Consider the following 21209-nt stretch of genomic DNA (forward strand, 5'->3'; position numbering starts at 1 on the left):
AACATTGCTTCTTTCAGTGTCTTATTTAATTTTTAAAATTAAGGCAGCTGTCTAAAGGTCACTTTGAATATTCCCTAGTTCACAGAGTAGATCCAATTTCAAATTATCTTAATCTAAAAATTAACTCTGAGTGCCACAACGTGTAAAAATGTATGACTTTTTTTAACATCAAAAAAGCAATTAGTGTACAAAACCATATTAATAGACCAAAGGACAAAAACCACATGAAAAGGAGAATTACCAAGAATTGAGGAAGAAGAAGACCAGTTGTTTTCACCAATTTTCTGCCCTAAAGAGGGGGAAGAAGCCCCATAAGAGTGGATATAACATTTCTCACTGGAAGTGAATAAAACAAATCACAGAAACATAATATAACTATGTTATTTATATCTCCTCAAATTTCTATGACCTGTTTACCCAGGAGGAACCTGACAGTCATGCTTTTATGAAATGTTTAGCTAAGGGTATACCTAGTATAGCTCTTGGGCATTTTAACAATGACTGTTCACAGATGTGTGGATAGAGTTCTACAGAAGACAGTTGCACCGTGTAAGTCTGTGGGGGATTTCTATATTCTGTCTGCTTCAGCCTGATTGCAGCGTATCTTTTCCTCTTTCTTAGCAAACTAGTCACTGCTCTAGCTTTAGTCGTTTCATCTACAATTGAACATTATGTTTTTGAAATGATTCTTTCTGCTGTCCTGATTTTTCCTAAGGCTTTAATCTCAACAAGTGAAATTGAGATTGAGATAGAAGCAGTCAGAGATGTACTCTCAAGAAAGAATACTTCTTGAATGGGATTCAGTTAGTGAAATATTTTCTTTGGTTTCAGTTTTCTTACAAGGAGAGAGTACTTCCTAAAATTCCTATAATTAGTATGGATTCTATTTTTTTTTTTAAACATTGAATGGATATGATATATAGAATGTCCCCCATATTCTCACTGGTGGCTTTATGTAGTGAAGAGGTTTGCTGGCAGAACCAGGAAGAGTCCCTTATCTTAAAGAGGGCTCGGATGGACTACTTCCTGGAAAGCAATTTAGAGAGGATAACAGCATGGAAATTTAAAATATTAGTACTGGTGATTTGCTTCAATTCATGCTCATTTAAACTTTGCCTTTTGGGCAGGAAAGGAACAAGCATGGTTTGATCCATTTCTTAATTTGTTTCATATTTCTTCTTTCTGAAAAGAGCAAGAAAAAAAGGGAGAGGAGGTAGAAAAAGGCAGATGATTTACATGCCTTTCTAACAGTTAAATTTATAAAGCTGAGCTGTGATTTACATGTAAATCAAAGTTCAAAACATTGCTTGGCCTCAGGAAGTGAAGTTGCCATTGGATAAAATGGCAAGAGAAGTGGTATCAAGTTAGAATATAACATGGGATGGATGATGCTCTGGTGGGCAAGTCCTCACCAGGTTTTGCTATGGGTCTAGAATTGTAGTGTATCATTGATTACTGCTTTCAGGGACTGTGGCATGTTCATCAGGACCAATAATTAGAGCATGACTTTGGGTAGTGCTTCCAAAGACTGGGAGATATCCACAGTGTAGATATCTACAGTGTTAGGAACTGACCCTTGGGAGATGGTCAGTTGTTTTTGTTTTGATAAACCACACATTCTGGATGACTTCCATATATAAGAAAATATTGTAAAGATCTCTATAGACTATATCTCTACAAATTCAGTTTCCAAAACCCAGAACTGAGTAACTTTAAAGTTGTAGTACATGTCAGGTCAGACTCAGTATCTGGTGTCCTGAGACTGCCTAAGCAGAGTCTTTTCTCTTGGAAAGTGACAAGTTGTCACTAGAAAGTGAATCGCTCTCCTTTATTGGTTTCTAAGAGTTCAACCTTTTAAAGAGTTTCTAGATCTAACTGAACTGTTGGTGACATGTTTTATTCTCCCACCAGCTTTTCACAGGATGAAATATTATCTTAACTAGGCTAGCTGGCCCTTCCATGAATGGACTCTTACCTATTGGAAACTTTTACACTAGGGAATGACTGGAATCCAGGAACGTGATTCTGGACTGCTACAGAATGATGAAGAATCCTCACATCTGTCACAGTTGCATGCTGGGTGTGGGGTCTGTGAAAATGGTGGTTGTGTCCCAAGTGAAGCTTGAGGCAAGGTGAAGTAGGATAGCATTTAGTGGGTATTTTGGAGGGACTTCATTTTCCTCTTTCTCTACAAGTCCTCTTCACTTTCTTTAACCATAAAAAGTATGTATTTTAAGATTTGGAAGATTTTTTTTAAAAATAACTTTATTTAATTATTATTTTTGGCTGTTCTGAGTTTTTGTTGTTGTGTGAGCACTTTCTCTAGGTGCAGAGAGTGGGGGCTACTCTTTGTTGTGGTGCCCAGGCTTCTCATTACAGTGGCTTCTCTTGTTGCTGAGCACAGGGTCTAGGGTGGGTGGGCTTCAGCAGCTGTGGCACATGGACTTGGTAGCTGCAGCTCACGGACTCTAGAGCACAGGCTCAGTAGTTGTAGTGCACGGGCTTAGCTTATCCATGGCATGTGGGATCTTCCCAAACCGGGGATCGAATCAGTGTCTGCTGTATTGCAGGCAGATTCTTAACCACTGGACCACCAAGGGAGTCCTGATTTGGAAGATTCTTGCATTACCTTACCTGATGAACGCTCACTGCCTCTTGGAAAATGCCTTCCTTCTTGCCCAAGGACAGAGTCAAGAACAGTTAATAATGAAGACATTAAGGGATCCTACACCTGTTTTCTGCTCTCTTTCCTTTTCTTCTTTCACTACTTCTTTTCCTATACAGGTCACATTAAGTTCTTTTTAGAATTTGATTCCTTAAAGAATTAGAGTTCTTTTTGGGATCATGACAATGAGAATAGAAAACACTGTTACACTTTTATCAAAAGGAATTGACAGAAGTGGAGACAGATTGTAGAGAAAGGTGAAGGATGTAGAAAGAATCACAGGCATCTAGCCTCAATCTAGAAGAAAGGCAGAGTAACAGATGGTGTCGTATAGTTTGGGAGAGGAGCCATAGTGGGGGAGAAGATGATGAGTTTAGTTTGGGACATGTTGTGTTGGGATTGTCAGGGGCAAACTGGCATGGGGATGCCAACTGCCTGAAGTTAGAGGCTCAGATTCATGGAACAAACCTGAAAGGAGTATTAATTTCCTGTAACTGCTGTAAAAATTATCCCAGAGGCTTGGAGCAATGCACATTTATTGTCTTAAAGCTCTAGGGATCAGAAGTCTGTAATAGATCTCCCTGGTCTAAAGTCAAGGTGCTAGCATGGCTGCATTCCTATGGTTCTTATCCTTCTGGAGCCATTAGGGAAATGATGTGTTTCCTTGCTTTTTCCAGATTCTAGATGCCACTTGCATCCCTTTGTTTGTGGATCCTTCCTCCATATTCAAAGCAAGAAATAATAGCAGTTTCTTATAAGGACTCTTATGATTTCATTGGGTCCATTCAGAAAGTCTACATGCCTGAAAAGTCCTGTTGGCCATGTAAAGTAATCAGGTTCCAATAATCAGGACACAGACCTCTTTATCCTGCCTGTCACAGGAGGCATTTGTCTGGAGGTAATGCTTGGAATTACTTTGTACATGAAAATGCTTTGTACAAAAGGGAGTGTGGGTAGAGAGAGAAGCTGAGAGAAGTGAGGAATAAGACTTTCTCCACCTAGTTTTCTGTCATTTTCTTTTCCTATTCCCCATCACTGTTCTCTTCTCAATATCAGGGGGTAATTCTCTTCCCTGCTTTGTGTTTCTCCCCATGATTTTAACTACTCTTAAGGGTCTTCTCAAATAAGACTTTAACTGATAACATTTTCTACTCTCATTATCATGATGCCAGAAGGAAATTGAGTGACTTTATTTCCTTATTTATTCTTATCTGAAGCCTTGCAAAGTACTGGGGTTTTTTGAAAAGCAAAAGGAGAGGTTATTTTCATTCATTTAGTCTTAGTAATTTTGAATCATATCTACTTAGAATGAATTTTATAAAATAGAATTATAGTGGTACTACTGCTAAGTGAGCCACGTGCAGTTCATCCTTTCCCTCCACTTAAGTAATGAGGAAATGATTGTGTTTTCAATACTAGGACTAAACTGCTGTGCTATTGACAAAGTCTTAATTGATTTGAAATATGAGAAAACTCATGGCCTTCTCTGATATAATTGGCTTAGACCCTTGGGTACTCTACCTGGATTTGGCCACTGAGAATGCCGTTGAGTGCTGCCCTCTCACTGGACCCTGTGCTTAGTGCTGCCACACACTTGATCTGAGAGGCCACGTGCTGCAGGCTGAGAAACTACTTAACCTATGGCAGCGGGGGATGTGGCTTTGGGGTCTACATCCATTCATTTAATCCCTGACTTTTAAATTCTGCGTTAAACACTGGAGTGCTTCTAGTGTGCGGGCACTGTGTAGACCCTGGGGGTAAGTCCTGAACAAACCATAGTCCCTGGCAATTAATTCACTTAGAAGTTAGGGATGGGAGGGGGAGTCCTACAAGAAAATAGGCAACTATCTTATAGAATGTAAAGTGCTGTGAGGATGATGTGCCTACAGTCCTGTGGGGACATATAAATATGAAAGGTGTTCGCATTCACACATGGGCCTTCAGAGAAGGCTGCCTACAGAAACCTGTAATTAAATTGAGTCCTCAACAACCTCAGATATACAGATGATACCACTCTAATGGCAGAAAGCAAAGAGGAACTAAAGAACCTCTTGATGAAGGTGAAAGAGGAGAGTGAGAATGCTGGCTTAAAACTCAACATTAAAATAAAAAAAAATGAAGATCATGACATCCGGTTCCATCACTTCATGACAAATAGATGGGGAAAAAATGGAAATGGTGACAGACTTTATTTTCTTGGACTCCAAAATCACTGTGGATGGTTATTGCAGCCATGAAATTAAAAGATGCTTGCTTCTTGGAAGGAAAGCTATGACAAACCTAGACAGAGTATTAAAAAGTGGAGACATCACTTTGCCAACAAAAGTCTGTATAGTGAAAGCTGTGGTTTTTCCACTAGTCATGTATGGATGCGAGAGTTGGACCATAAAAAGGCTTAGTGCCAAAGAAATGATGCTTTCAAATTGTGCTGGAGAAGACTCTTGAGAGTTCTTTTGACTGCAAGAAGATCAAACCAGTCAATCCCAAAGGAAATCAGTCCTGGATATTCATTGGAAGGACTAATGCTGAAGCTCCAATACTTTGGCCACCTGATACAAACTGACTCATTGGAAAAGACCCTGATGCTGGGAAAGATTGACGGCAGGAGGAGAAGTGTACAACAGATGATAGGATGGTTGAATGGCATCACCAATGCAATGAATTTAAGCAAATTTCAGGAGATAGTGAAGGACAGGGAAGCCTGGTGTTCTGCAGTCCATGGGGTTGACAGGAGTTGGACTCAACTTAGTGGCTGAATAACAACAGTGACAAATTGAGTCCTGAAAGACCAGTGAGAATTATCCAGGCAACTGTAGAGATGGGGGAGGGCATTATGTTCTCTCCTGGGAGAAGTGCTAGGAGGTGCAGAAGATGAGGCAAGAGAGAGCTTGGTGAAAGTTCTTAACCCTTTCTCTCTGAGTATCTTTGGGAAGTACTTAAACTGGTCACTTCTGAGTCCTTTCATCTGTAAGAGTATATGAAGAAATTGTCAAGAAAGTGAAATGGTGGAGTAGAGGGATAATATGTATCTTGGTTTTTTTTTTGGTTTTTGTTGTTGTCATCTTTTCCATTAGTTACATAGTAATTAAACAATGATCCTTTTCACTCCATAATATAACTGGAAAACAAAAAATAAAATCCCAATCTGAATATGCCCTAGATTTTTTAGCCTGAATCTGGGTTACTTATTCTAACAGTATTAATGCAATTTAGAATATGAAGTGATTATTAATAACTTTAGTTTGTCAATCACAAAGTGGTTGTGTTGAAGTAGTACTCATCTCCAGAGACCAATCATGAGCCTAAAAAATAGCATGTATTTTCTTTAATTTCTACAATAGATTTTCATAGGAAGTTTTCTTCCAGGGAAACCCTGAGTTTGTTAAGCTGGAGGTGCTCTTTCATATGTTGGTAACAGTTGGGGACAGTGGGCATGATTAAGAGGGAGTGAAAGCATTATTTTAAGTGAGGACAGTTTAATCATGCTGACTGATGAACGCATCCTGCAATTTAGAACAATTTGTCCTTTCTGTGAAAGTCTGCATTATCACCATTTGTCATCACTCTTGTTATAAATATATTAAGCACATAGGGATTCTGGGCAATACTTATTTGTCAGAGCAGGATTTATAAGGATTATGTATTGTTCAGTAGTCAAATAGGCAGCCCAAATTCATAGACAATTGAGAGAAGACATGGCATACTGAGTCATGAAATGTCAAAGAAGAGGTTATGTCCAGGGGCTTTGGCATGTCAAAAGACCTTAGTTTAAATTTCAGTTCAGTTCAGTTGCTCAGTCGTGTCCGACTCTTTGCGACCCCATGAACTGCAGCACACCAGGCCTCCCTGTCCATCACCAACTCCCAAGTTCACCCAAACACAAGTCAATTGAGTCGGTGATGCCATCCAACCATCTCATCCTCTGTTGTCCCCTTCTCCTCCTGCCCTCAATCTTTCCCAGCATCAGGGTCTTTTCAAATGAGTCAGATCTTCACATCAGGTGGCCAAATATTGGAGTTTCAGCCTCAGCATCAGTCCTTCCAAAGAATATTCAGGACTGATTTCCTTTAGGATGGACTGGTTGGATCTCCTTGCAGTCCGAGGGATGCTCAAGAGTCTTCTCCAACACCACAGTTCAAAAACATCAATTCTTCAGCGCTCAGCTTTCTTTATAGTCCAACTCTTACATCCATAGATGACCACTGGAAAAACCATAGCCTTGACTAGACAGACCTTTGTTGGCAAATTGATGATTCTGCTTTTCAATATGCGGTCTAGGTTGGTCATAACTTTCCTTCCAAGGAGCAAGCATCTTTTCATTTCATGGCTGCAATCACCATCTGCAGTGATTTTGGAGCCCAGAAAAATAATGTCAGCCACTGTTTCCACCGTTTCCCCATCTATTTGCCATGAAGTGATGGGACCTGATGCCATGATCTTAGTTTTCTGACTGTTGAGCTTTAAGCCAACTTTTTCACTCTCTTCTTTCACTTTCAAGAGGCTCTTTAGTTCTTCCTCACTTTCTGCCATAAGGATGGTGTCATCTGCATATCCGAGGTTACTGATATTTCTCCCAGCAATCTTGATCCCAGCCTGTGCTTCCTCCAGCCAAGCGTTTCTCATGATGTACTGTGCATATAAGTTAAATAAGCAGGGTGACAATATACAGCCTTGACGTACTCCTTTTCCTATTTGGAACCAGTCTGTTGTTCCATGTCCAGTTCTAAGTGTTGCTTCCTGATCTGCATACAGGTTTCTCAAGAGGCAGGTGAGGTGATTTAGTATTCCCATCTCTTTAAGAATTTTCCACAGTTTATTGTGATCCACACAGTCAAAGGCTTTGGCATAGTCAATAAAGCAGAAATAGATGTTTTTCTGGAACTCTCTTGCTTTTTTGAAGATCCATCAGATATTTGCTATTGGATCTCTGATTCCTCTGCCTTTTCTAAAACCAGCTTAAACCTCTGGAAGTTCACGGTTCACTTATTGCTGAAGACTGGCTTGGAGAATTTTGAGCATTACTTTACTAGCGTGTGAGATGAGTGCAATTATATGGTAGTTTGAGCATTCTTTGGCATTGCCTTTCTTTGGGATTGGAATGAAAACTGATGTTTTCCAGTCCTGTGGCCACTGCTGAGTGTTCTAAATTTGCTGGCATATTGAGTGCAGCACTTTCACAGCATCATCTTTCAGGATTTGAAATAGCTCAACTGCAATTCCATCACCTCCAGTAGCTTTGTTCATAGTGATGCTTTCTAAGGCCCATTTGACTTCACATTCCAGGATGTCTGGCTCTAGGTGAGTGATCACACCATCATGATTATCCGAGTCATGAAGATCTTTTTTGTATAGTTCTTTTGTGTATTCTTGCCACCTCTTATTGATATCTTCTGCTTCTGTTACATCCCTACCATTTCTGTCCTTCATCGAGCCCATCTTTGCATGAAATGTTCCCTTGGTATCTCTGGTTTTCTTGAAGAGATCTCTAATTTTTCCCATTCTATTGTTTTCATCTATATCTTTGCACTGATCACTGAGGAAGGCTTTCTTATCTGTCCTTGCTATTCTTTGGAACTCTGCATTCAAATGGGTATATCTTTCCTTTTCTCCTTTGCTTTTCACTTTTCTTCTTTTCACAGCTATTTGTAAGGCCTCCTCAGACAGCCATTTTGCTTTTTTGCATTTCTACAATCACAGACAACTAGCCAATCTGATCACATGGACTACAGCCTTGTCTAATTCAATGAAACTAAGCCATGCCGTGTGGGTGCCACCCAAGATGGACAGGTAATGGTGCAGAGATCTGACAGAATGTGGTCCATTGGAGAAGGGAATGGCAAACCACTTCAGTATTGTTGCCTTGAGAACCCCATAAACAGTATGAAAAGGCAAAAAGATAGAACATGGAAAGATGAACTCCCCAGGTCAGTTAGTGTCCAATATGCTACTGGAGATCAGTGGAGACATAACTCCAGAAAGAATGAAGGGATGCAGCCAAAGCAAAAACAACACCCAGTTATGGATGGGACTGGTGATGTAAGCAGGGTTCAATGCTGTAAAGAGCAATATTACATAGGAACTTGGAATGTTAGGTCCATGAATCAAGGCAAATTGGAAGCGGTCAAACAGGAGATGACAAAAGTGAACATCGACATTCTAGGAATCAGCAAACTAAGATGGACTGAAATGGGTGAATTTAACTCAGATGACCATTATATCTACTACTGTGGGCAGGAATCCCTTAGAAGAAATGGAGTAGCCATCATAGTCAACAAAAGAGTCTGAAATGCAGTACTTGGACGCAGTCTCAAAAATGACAGACTGATCTCTGTTCGTTTCCAAGGTAAACCATTCAATATCATGGTAATCCAAGCCTATGCCCCAACCAGTAACGCTGAAGAAGCTGAAGTTGAACAGTTCTATGAAGACCTACAGGATCTTCTCAACTAACACGCCCCAAAAACGTCCTTTTCATTATAAGGAACTGGAATGCGAAAGTAGGAAGTCAAGAAACACCTGGAGTAACAGGCAAATTTGGCCTTGGAGTACAGAATGAAGCAGGGCAAAGGCTAATAGAGTTCTGCCAAGAGAACACATTGGTCATAGCAAACACTCTCTTCCAACAACACAAGAGAAGACTCTACACATGGACATCATCAGATGGTTGACACTGAAATCACATTGATTATATTCTTTGCAGCCAAAGATGGAGAAGCTCTATACAGTCAGCAAAAACAAGACTGGGAGCTGACTGTGGCTCAGATCATTTACTCCTTATTGCCAAATTCAGACTGAAATTGAAAAAAGTAGAGAAAACCACTAGACCATTGAGGTATGACCTAAATCAAATCCCTTATGAATATACAGTTTAAATTTAGGTCTTACTTAAAAAAAAAATTCAGGCATTATTAACAGGCCTAGGAATTTTCACTGTCTCTCTGTGTTTCAGTTTTATCATATTTAAACTGGTGCTATGAACAGTACTTTCCTCCAAGGGTACTAAAAAGATTGAAATGAAATGCTCTATTATAGTATTGGACCATATATATATACCATTCATGAGTGCTCAGTCATGTTTGATTCTTTGTGACCTCATGGGCTGTAGCCTGCCAGGCCCCTCTGTCCATGGAATTTTCCAGACAAGAATACTGAAGTGGGTTGCCATTTCCTTCTCTAGGGGATCTCACTAACTCAGGGATCAAACCTGAGTCTTTCACATCTCCTACATTGGCAGGCAGATCCTTTACCACTGAGCTGCCTGGGAAGTCCAGTATATTTACCGCATCTTCTTTATCCATTCATCTGCTGAAGTACATCTAGGTTGCTTCTATGTCCTGGCTATTATAATATTACTCAGCATAAAAAGGAATGAAAATGTGTCCTTTGCAGTGATATGGAAGAACCTACAATCTGTCATACAAAGTAAAGTAAATCAGAAGAAGAAAAATACAGTATATTAATGCATATGTATGGAATTTAGAAAAATGGTAGTGATGAACCTATTTACAGGGCAGGAATAGAGGTGCAGATGTAGGGAATGGACTTCTGGATATAGGGGGAAAGGAGAGGTGGACAAAGAGTTGCACTGACATATATGCATTATCATGTATAAAATAGATAACTAGTGGGAAGCCACTGTGTAGCACAGGGAGCTCAGCTCAGGGCTGGATGGTGACCTAGGGAAGTGGGGTGAGGGAGTGGAGAGAGGTTCAAGAGGGAGAAGATATATGTATACTTATAGCTGATTCACGTTTTTTGTACAGCAGAAACTAATATAACATTGTAAAGCAATTATACTCCAACAACAACAACAAAATATTGGGTTTGCCAAAAGGTTTGTTTGGGTTTTTCCATACAGTAGTACAGAAAAAGCTGAACAAACTTTTTGGTCAACCTAGTAATAGTGTTTCGTATATATCTCTTCATGAGAGGTATATATTATTAACTATCATTATCAAAGTTGTAGTTTTTTTTTCAAGTTCAGCTCTTTGCAGTCTCTGAACTGAAGAGTCAAGGGAGAGGAGGGAGTCAGTAGCCCTGAAAACTTTTTCTGATGAGAGAATCAAGGGAAAGCAGTGAGATGTGGGCCAAGGTGGCAAAGGACATGAAACCCAAGCTCTCGTGTCAGTTTTTACAGGTTGGCACATCGTCACCAAGTGTGATAGGTCCTGCATCTGTTGTCCTGACAGTTGTACAAGTAATGGGATATCAGTGAATAAAGTCAAGGAAGGTCCAAGTTGGAAGGATATGATTGTGAAAGTTGGACCCCAAAGATTTTGTAAGCTGTTGTCTTTTGAATATGATTTTATCCTAATTAAATCTAACAGTATGAAAGTGAGTCTGAATATGGACTTCTCATTGACTCTTGCCTTATTTTTAAAATAAGCACAGTACTTACTATTCCTCTCTTGAGGCATATTTCCCAGCCAGAACACTTCAGAGTAGATTGCTTAGGCCACCTCCATTAACACTGTACCTCTTTGCTTTGCAGGTGCAGGCCTGATCTGTCCAGGCTCCAACTGTTGGAGCTTCAGACCTCGTCACACAGGCAACTTGCTAAGTGGCTGCCATCTCTTCCTTTGCTCTGCAGAGGGCACCGCTCAATGCTTGTGAGGAGGCATGCTTAATTAAGTAGGGGTTCTTATTTTTAATGATATTCTATTTTTAATTTTGAGATGTTCTTAATTTTAATGACAGTTCCACTCTGAAAATGACCTGGACAGCAAGCCAGAAATGCTCTTTGGTGAGTTTATTAGACATTATTTAGGCTGATAACAATCTGTTTTGTAAATCAGGAGAAACTGAACAATTACCCAGATGTCCCCTGAGCAAGGGTCACATTGGGTTTGAACAGATTGCTGCCTTTTTTATTTCTTGTTTTCCTCTCAGTGCTTCATGTTACCTTTCTGCCTTTAAGAATTTGCTTGATGGTAAAAGAGGGAATATAAACAAGTATCTTTGTGACAATATCTACTTGACCCACATCTAACACACTGTGGCTTTCCTTGAATAAAGGTTTCATGACAAGCCATTGCAGGAAATACTTCAGGGCTTTATAAGCCTAATTAGTACTTCATTAACTTAATCATAAATTACCCCTGGCTCTTGTCTGCTTGTTACCTTTTCCCTCTCAGTTTGGATTTTGACCCATGGGTTTCCTGTTTAATGTGGCAGCTGCTTAGATCCTGTGTGAAGGGTAGCCTTGAAATGCATGCAGTCAAGGGGCTATCTTTCTCAATCTGTTTGAAGTACACCTCGAAATTGTAGGCTTAGCAGGAAGAGAAGAAGCTCAAATGCCGGTGGATACTGCAGCTTGAAGTGTTAAATGGGCAGTGCTCTAAGGGAACGTGGAAACATGCTGCCTCGGCACCAAGAGTGCTTTGGTCTTAAAAAATCCAGGTCTCATTTGAAAAGACTGCATGTGGTTTCTTCCTCCGGTCTGATCTGAGTTTCAGGATTCACTTAGAATTAAAATCAGGCAGTGGTAAAATATCAAAAGTTTAAAATGTCACACATAAACTCATCAGTCTCTGGAAATAAAAAAATGCTGAAGAAGGTACATCTGAAATGTAGTCCAGTATCTCTGAGAGTTATGTGCTGCTCAAAGGTGTTAATCCTGTATCACTTAAGACAGTCTGCTGGCTGCCCCAAGCATGACAGTTGATAACACATTAAAAAATCACCTGAATCTGATTTATGTACATGTAAACACTGTAATGAGAAGAATTACTATGACTGTTAGTGGTGGATGATACTTGAATGGGTGCCAAGATGTTGACTGATTCTTGGTGCAATGCCAAGCTTTTTTTTTCTTTTATTTCTGTTTTTTGTGTGTGTATGTGTTTTAATGTGGTTAGATCATTCTGCATTTTAAATTGTTCAGGGTTTTAATTGTCAGGATGTGTGGCATTTCGTTTGATCTGGTTTTCTGTGCATGCAAGGGTACTATAGTTAACTCTCTGCTGCCAGTACCAGATTGCTTTGATTATCTATCTGTTCAGTTCAGTTCAGTCACTCAGTCATGTCCAACTCTTTGTGACCCCATGGAGAGAAGCACACCAAGCTTCCTTGTCCATCACCAACTCCTGAAGCTTGCTCAAACTCCTGTCCATTGGGTCGGTGATGCCATCCAATCATCTCATCCTCTGTCATCCCCTTCTCCTCCTGCCTTCAATCTTTCCCACCATCAGAGTCTTTTCAAATGAGTCAGTTCTTCACATCAGGTGACCAAAATATTGGAGCTTCAGCTTCAGCATCAGTCCTTCCAATGAATATTCAGGATTGATTTCCTTTATGATGGACTGGTTGAATCTTCTTGCAGTCCAAGGGACTCTCAAGAGTCTTCTCTAACACCACAGTTCAAAGGCATCAGTTCTTCAACTTTCAGCTTTCTTTATAGTCTGACTTTCACATCCATGCATGACTATTGGAAAAACCATAGCTTTGACTATGTGGACCTTTGTCAGAAAAGTAAGGTCTCTGCTTTTTAATATGCTATCTATGTTTGTCATAGCTTTTATTCAAGGAGCAAGCATTTTTAAATTTCATGGCTGCAGTCACTATCGGCAGTGATTTTGGAGCCCAAGAAAATAAAGTCTCTCACTTTTTCCATTGTTTCCCCACCTATTTGCCATGAAGTGATGGGACCTGATGCCATGATCTTCGTTTTCTGAATGTTGAGTTTTAAGCCAGTGTTTTCACTCTCCTCCTTCACCTTCATCAAGAGGCTCTTTAGCTCCTCTTTGCTTTCTGCCATAAGGGTGTCATCTGCATATCTGAGGTTATTGATATTTCTCACGGCAATCTTGATTCTAGCTTGTGCTTCTTCCAGTCTGGCATTTCACATGATGTACTCTGCATTTAAGTTAAATAAGCAAGGTGACAATATATAGCCTTGACGTACTCCTTCCCCAATTTGGAACCAGTCCATTGTTCCATGTCTGGTTCTAACTGTTGCTTCTTGACCTTCATACAGAATTTTCAGGAGGCAGGTCAGGTGGTCTGGTATTCCCTTCTCTTTAAGAATTTTCCACAGTTTGTTGTGATCCACACAGTCAAAGGCTTCGGCATAGTCAGTGAAACAGAAGTAAGTGTTTTTCTGGGATTCTCTTGCTTTTTCTATGATCCAGAGGATGTTGGCAATTTGATCTCTGGTTCCTCTGCCTTTTCTAAAACCAGCTTGAACATCTGGAAGTTCTTGGTTAACATACTGTTGAAACCTGGCTTGGAGAATTTTGAGCATTACTTTAGTAGTGTGTGAGATGAGTGCAATTGTGTGGTAGTTTGAACATTTTTTGGCATTGCCTTTCTTTGGGATTGGAATGAAAACTGACCTTTTCCAGTCCTGTGGCCACTGCTGAGTTTTGCAACTTTACTGACATAATGAGTTCAAAACTTTCACACCTTCATCTTTTAGAACTTGAAATAGCTCAACTGGAATTCCATCACCCCCACTAGCTTTGTTCGTAGTGATGCTTCCTAAGGCCCACTTAATTTCACATTCCAGGATGTCTGGCTCTAGGTGAGTGATCACACCATCGTGATTATCTGGGTCATGAAGATTTTTTTTTTTTTGCATAGTTCTTCTGTGTATTCTTGCCACCTCTTCTGGATATCTTCGGCTTCCATTAGGTCCATACCACTTCTCTCCTTTATTGTGCCCATCTTTGCATAAAATGTTCCCTTGGTATCTCTAATTTTCTTGAAGAGATCTCTAGTCTTTCCTATTCTACTGTTTTCCTTTTTTGCACTGATTACTTAGGAAGGCTTTTTTAAATCTCTCCTTGCTATTCTTTGGGACTCTGTGTTCAAATGGGTATATCTTTCCTTTTCTCCTTTGCCTTTCGCATCTTTTCTTTTCTCAGCTATTTGTAAGGCCTCCTCAGACAACCATTTTGCATTTTTGCATTTCTCTTTCTTGGGAATGGTTTAGATCACTGCCTCTTGTGCAATATTATGAACCTCTGTTCATAGTTCTTTAGGCACTATATCAGGTCTAATCCCTTGAATCTATTTGTCACTTTCACTGTATAATCATTAGGGATTTGATTCAGGTCATATATGAATGGCGTACTGGTTTTTCCCTACATTCTTCAGTTTAAGTCTGAATAAGGAGTTCATGATCTGAGACACAGTCAGCTCCTGGTCTTGTTTTTGCTACTGTCTAGAGCTTTTCCATTTTTGGCTACAAAGAATATAATCAGTCAGCTTTTGGTATTGACCATCTGGTGATGTCCATGTTTAGAGTCTTCTCTTGTGTTTGCTATGATCAGTGTGTTCTTTTAAACTCTGTTATCCTTTGCCCTGCTTCATTTTGTACTTCAGGGCAAAACTTGCCTGTTACTCCAGGTATCTCTTGACTTCTACTTTTGCATTCCAGTCCCCTATGGTGAGAAGGACATTTTTTTTTTTTTTTTTGGTGTTAGTTCTAGAAAGAAGGTCTTGTAGGTCTTCATAGAACCGTTCAACTTCAGCTTCTTCAGCATTACTGGTTGGGGGATAGACTTGGATTACTGTGATATTGAATGTTTTGCCTTGGAAACAAACAGAGATCAGTCTTTCATTTTTGAGATTGCACCCAAGTATTGCATTTCAGACTTTTTTGTTGACTATTATGGCTACTCCATTTCTTCTAAGGGATTCTTGTCCACAGTAGTAGATATAATGGTCATCTGAATTAAATTAATCCATTCCAGTCCATTTTAGTTCTCTGATTCCTAAAATGTCAATGTTCACTCTTGCTATCTCCTGTTTGACCACTTCCAATTTACCTTGATTCATGGACCTAACATTCCAGGTTCCTATGCAATATTGTTCTTTACAGCATTGGACTTTACTTCCATCACCAGTCGCATCCGCAACTGGGTGTGGTTTTTGCTTTGGCTCAGCCTCTTCATTCTTTCTGGAGCTATTTCTCCACTCTTTTCCAGTAGTATATTGGGCACCTACTGACTTGGGGAGTTCATTTTTCAGTGTCATATCTTTTTGCCTTTTCATACTGTTCATGGGTTCTCAAGCCCAGAATACTGAAGTGGTTTGCCATTCTCTTCTCTCATGGACCACATATTGTCAGAACTCTCCACCATGACCCGTCCGTCTTGGGTGGCCTTACATTGCATAGCTCATAATTTCATTGAATTAGACAAGGCTGTGATCCATATGATCAGTTTGATTAGTTTTCTGTAATTGTGGTTTCCATTCTGTCTGCCCTCTGATGCAGAAGGATAAGAGGCTTGTGGAAGCTTCCTGATAAGAGGGACTGGCTATCGGAGAATCTGAGTCTTGCTTTGTTTGGCGTGGCCATGCTTGGTAAAACTTTAATTCAATTTTCTGTTGATGGGTGAGGCTGTGTTTCCTCCCTGTAGTTCGGTGTGAGGCAGGGGTAGAGGTAATAGCAATAATAGCACCTCCTTCAGAAGGACTTATGCCAGGACTGTTGTATTCAGTGCCCCTGACCCCAGGGCAGGCCACTGTCAACCTCTGCCTCAGCTGGAAATTTCTGGACACTCACAGGCAAGCCTGGCTCAATTCCTTGTGGTATTATTGTTCCTTTCTCCTGGGTCTTGGTGCCCACAGGGTTTTGTTTGTGCCCTCTAGGAGTCTGTTTCCCCAGTCATGTGGAAGTTCTGTAATCAAATCCCACTGACCTTCAAAGTCAAATTCCCTGGGGCTTCTCAGTCCCTTTGCTAGATCCCCCAGGCTGGAAAATCTGTTTTGAGCCCTAGAACTTTCACAACAGTGTGAGAACTTCTTTGGTATAATTGTTTTCCAGTTTGTGGATTGTCTGTGTGGTGGCTCTCTGGTGAGGCTCACATGCTATGTCTCACAGGTCTACTGCAGCCAGAACCCCTGTTCCCATGGCAGGCCATTGCTGACCCGTGCCACTGCAAGGGATACTCAAACACTCAAAGGCAGATCTGGCTCAGTCTCTTGTGCGGTCCCCAGGTCCTGGTTAACACAAGGTTTTGTTTGAATCCTCTGAGCATCTCTGGTGGGTCTTAGGTTTGATTCTAAACATGATTTCACCCCTTCTGCCATCTTGTTGCGGCTTCTCCTTTGCCCTTGGGTGTGGTGTATCTTTTTTTGGTGGGATTCAGCATTCTTCTGTCAATGGTTTTTCAATGGTTTGTTGCAATTTTTGAGTTCTCACAGGAGAAGATGAGTGCATGTCCTTCTACTCTGCCATCTTACATCATGTCTATACATCTTTTAAAAGAGATACAATAGTTATTTTATTTTTTTAAGTGTTCATGTAACTAGACTATTTTATAGATTTAAAAAATTTCCTTCTGTATTTGCTGACTTTAGTGGAATTCTAATTGCACTTAATTTCTGCCTCTTTACCTGTCTGGAAAATATCAGGGCCTTAGACCAATAGTTCTTAAACTATCTACTTTCTCTAGCTACTGAAGGAAAAATCCCATCTACTTTTAGAATTCTATGCTGAGGTTATGAGAATGGACTCTTTGAAAATGAAGATTTTTCAAGAAAATCTTTAAACTTTTGGAAAAAATACAGCTTATTTGAACATTGAGAGACCCAAGGGAAATCTCACTGAAATCTAGATGCATAACCCAGGCCAGAATGCTGACAGCTACTTGCCAGACTCCAGAGTGTTTTCTTTTTTAAGGCCATATAAGTTCCCACTCAAGATAGGGGAGAGAGTCTTTCAATTCTCACCTGTTGAGTCCCAAGATCACTTCTTGTCATAGTTGTACTAAACTAGCATTATACTACAGAGAAGGCAATGGCAACACACTCCAGTACTCTTGCCTGGCAAATCCCATGGACGGAGGAGCCTAGTAGGCTGCAGTCCATGGGGTCTCTAGGAGTCGGACATGACTGAGCGACTTCACTTTCACTTTTCATTGTCATGCATTGGAGAAGGAAATGGCAACCCACTCCATGTTCTTGCCTGGAGAATCCCAGGGATGGGGAAGCCTGGTGGGCTGCCATCTATGGGGTCGCACAGAGTCGGACACGACTGAAGTGACTTAGCAGCAGCAGCAGCATTATACAAAAGTATCAGATTCTCACTGTCCTTCTGCAATATCACCTTAGTAAGTCCAGCTAAACCCAGATGGCGGAAAGATTCCTCTTCTTATAAGTTAAGCACACCTAGGAAAGAAGGGCAAAGAACTAGGGACTTCAAAGAAAAAGAATAATAGGGGAACTGACATTCTAAATGTAGTTAGTGCAATAAGGCCAGACTTGATCTTTCAATCAAACATTCACACCCCAAATTTATGGTGTGCCTACGGCATACATGATATTCAGTGAGGTATTGTATTGTCAGGAAGAATTGTGAAATATTGATATGGGTCAAAAAAAAAAAAGAATCTTCAGCATGACTTTTTGAGTTATCTGTATTATCTCTGATTTTCATTGTCTTTTGTTATTTTATTACTTCTCTAAGTTGTAGAGAACCAATAATAATGCAAATGATTCTAGTCCCTGGAAATGTAAATTAATTTTATCTGGTGGAATTAAATTGATTATAGCCCTGTGAATAGACCTGTTTGGCATCTAGTTGTAAATTTATTTCAGAATTCTTTATCCTATTACATATGCATGGTACTTTAAATTCTTCTCTAAATAGGTTGTAACATCTTATTGGTTCCCTCATTAATTACTGAGTTAAATAAAGTCTTTGACATGTTCATTTTATATTTGTTTAAGAGTCATGATTATGCTGTCTTTTAAAGTCTAATAATTTGGCAGTAAAAAATATGACTCATACTTGCTCTTAAATTTTTTGCTTTTTAATTGGGGGACTAAGACAACTACAAGTTAACATGCAATTCTGAGCTCTCTCAGTCAATAAGGTTGGCGTTACTGTATATTTTTAGGGCAGATTGTACTAATCAATAACTCTACACTTCTTATTTCATTTCCTTTAACTAGTTGATTACTTATAAGTGAGAAAATCCATATAAAAAATAAAAGTAATCTTTTATAGACTCTTGTAACCACAGGGATTAAAAAATATCTTTTCTGGGTAAGACATTTTTTCATTATCAAAATAAGAGTTTTATTAATATCTATAAAATAGTAAATCATGGAAAATAATAAAATTTGGATATCAAGGAAAATCAAGGAGAATAAAAACGATAACCTACAGCTGTACTAAGTAATACAAACATTTTGGTATGTTCTCTTCTAGATTTTCTATGCTAAGTTTTGTCATTGTTTTTGTTTTTAGTTTTGTTTTGTTGTTTGGTTGTTTGGTTTGTTTTTCTTGCATAGTATATGTAGGCTGACTAATGGTCCCCCCAAATAGCCATCCTGCTCCATGGAACCCATGAACATGTGAGGTTACATGGCAAAGGGGAAAGAATGCTGCAGATGGAATTAAGGTTGCTAGTCAACTGACCTTAAAATAGTTAGGTAATCTTGGATTATTTAGGTGGGCCCTGAATAACTACAAGGGTCCTTAAAAATAGAAAATGGAGGCATAAAAGATGCCAGCTTGCTGGAGAAGAGGGCCATATGCCGAGGAGTGCAGGTGGCCTCTAGAATCTGGAAAAGTGAGGGAATGGATCATCTCCTAGAGCATCCAGAAGCAGTGCAGTCCTGCTGACACCTTTTTTTTAGTCCACTGAGATGTATTTCAGACTTCTGTGACATAATGTAACTATATTGTTTAAGCTACTAAGTTTGTAATTTTTTTTACAGCAGCAATATGAAATAATTACAGTGCATGTATATAGATTTTTAAAACCTATAATAGTATACTTTCATATTGTATGCACCTACATGTTATTTTAAACTTTTGCAAACATAATTTGTAATGGACACCTCATGATTTACTTAATCATTTTTTTTGTTATTGTCCATTCACAATGTTTCTGTTTTTCTATAAAAATGAAATGTTCCTCTTAATATAATTGGGGCATAGGCTTTTTGTATATTTTACATTGTTTCCCCAGGATAGATTCACAAAAGCAGAATTATTGCATCAAAAGGTAGAAGCATTTTTAGGGCAAAATGTTGTGAGGAAAGGCAGAATTCATATTTCTGACTCATGAGAGGGAATATTTTCAGCTCTTACCAAGCCCACTCAAAAGAATTGAGTAATAATTCTCCTTGCCCCCTTTCCACCCTTTTCAGTTGCTCAGCATGACACACTCAAAAAGAAGAATGAGGAACATTTGAAAAATCTGGATGATGGTCTTATACACTCTGATATGGAGCAGCATCAGAGTGACATTATTAACCCTGAAAATAAGTAACTAGTGAAAGATACAGAATTTAGCAGAGCTTCTTGAAGAAAAACAATCTCCTTCAGGTATATTTATAAAGACAATTTTTCATGGAATTAGCCTTGGTACAAGACAGTGATCATCTTGGGATAGAGCCTCAGTGGATGATCACAGTTTTCAGAGTACCAGAAGATATTTTGAGAATGGACAAGAGATGCTTCCTTTGGTACTATGGTTCAAGTGTTTGCTAATTCCTAGTAAGTGAAAGTGAAGATGTTAGTCGCTCAGTCGTGTCTGACTCTTTGTGGCCCCATGAACTGTAGCCCGCCAGGCTCGTAAGTCCATGGAATTTTCCAGACAAGAATACTGGAGTTGGTTGCCATTCCCTTCCTCAGGGGTCTTCTCTACCCAGGGATCAAACCCAAGTCTCCTGCATTGCAGACAGATTCTTTGCCGTGTGAGCCAAATTTTGGAATCAACTATATTATTTTAATATGTTATTTATAATCAGCTGCATGGTAATAACACCAATTATTCTTACTATATATAGCAGGATCAGTGATTTCCAATAAATTCTGTTATTATTTTCCTAATGGGTTGTAAAAAGAAATCTCTCTATTCTTATAGCTAGCTATCTTGGCAAAATTGACAAAATTGACAAAATTGACAAATGTAGTCAGAATTCTGTATATTGAGTGTACAAACCAGGTAAATAATGTCTTCTTCCTCTCTATCCCCCTAAGCATATATGGAATATCACCTTTATCTGGGTATGCTTTACAACACTCTGTCACATCCTGAACTTTGTACTTTCAGAGGCTATCCTTGAAGTAGATAAAACGATGCAACCAGTCAGAGAAAAGAATAATGTGGAATCTTTCAATTAGCTATTTCTTGGATTCCCTAGATAAATAGCAGAGGAGAGGTTTTAAGCTCTTAATCCTGTCTTAGTGAAATAAAGACTTCATTTCTAGATATGTAGGAAGAAGTGAAGCTGGGGAAAAGAAGTGAACTCAAAGGTCCAAGCATAATGTTAATTATTATATTTTAATTTACCATTTATTAAAAATTCCTCAGCCACCACATTATCATCTTTGACTTATTCTATATTTAATTTCATTTAACATGCTGTGAGAAGGTGAATCAAGATAGGTTGAAGGGTTTATTAGGGGTGTTTGTATGTTGGGGAGGTGACCTCATGGGACACATCCCCGTAGGAATGATGCTCAGGTTAAACAGCAGGAAAAAAACTGTATGGAAAATGTGTTGTTCCAGAGTAGAGTTGGACCTTGGCTGTGCTATAGTGGTGCTGGTTTAGTCTCTAAATCGTGTCCGACTCTTGT

The 21209-nt window shown here is 39.4% G+C and overlaps 1 long non-coding RNA gene across 1 annotated transcript in view; it reads left to right on the forward strand.

Annotated features, from left to right (window-relative positions):
* The window catches only part of LOC129647789 (uncharacterized), a 73235-nt gene that overhangs the window by 49791 nt on the left and 2235 nt on the right, over nt 1–21209 (forward strand). The window contains exon 4 of the long non-coding RNA XR_008712507.1: nt 11157–11296. This is a non-coding gene — a long non-coding RNA (uncharacterized LOC129647789). The remainder of the gene's footprint in view (nt 1–11156; nt 11297–21209) is intronic.

The sequence above is a fragment of the Bubalus kerabau genome, chromosome 3, assembly GCF_029407905.1.
Source record: "Bubalus kerabau isolate K-KA32 ecotype Philippines breed swamp buffalo chromosome 3, PCC_UOA_SB_1v2, whole genome shotgun sequence".
NCBI lineage: Eukaryota > Metazoa > Chordata > Mammalia > Artiodactyla > Bovidae > Bubalus > Bubalus kerabau.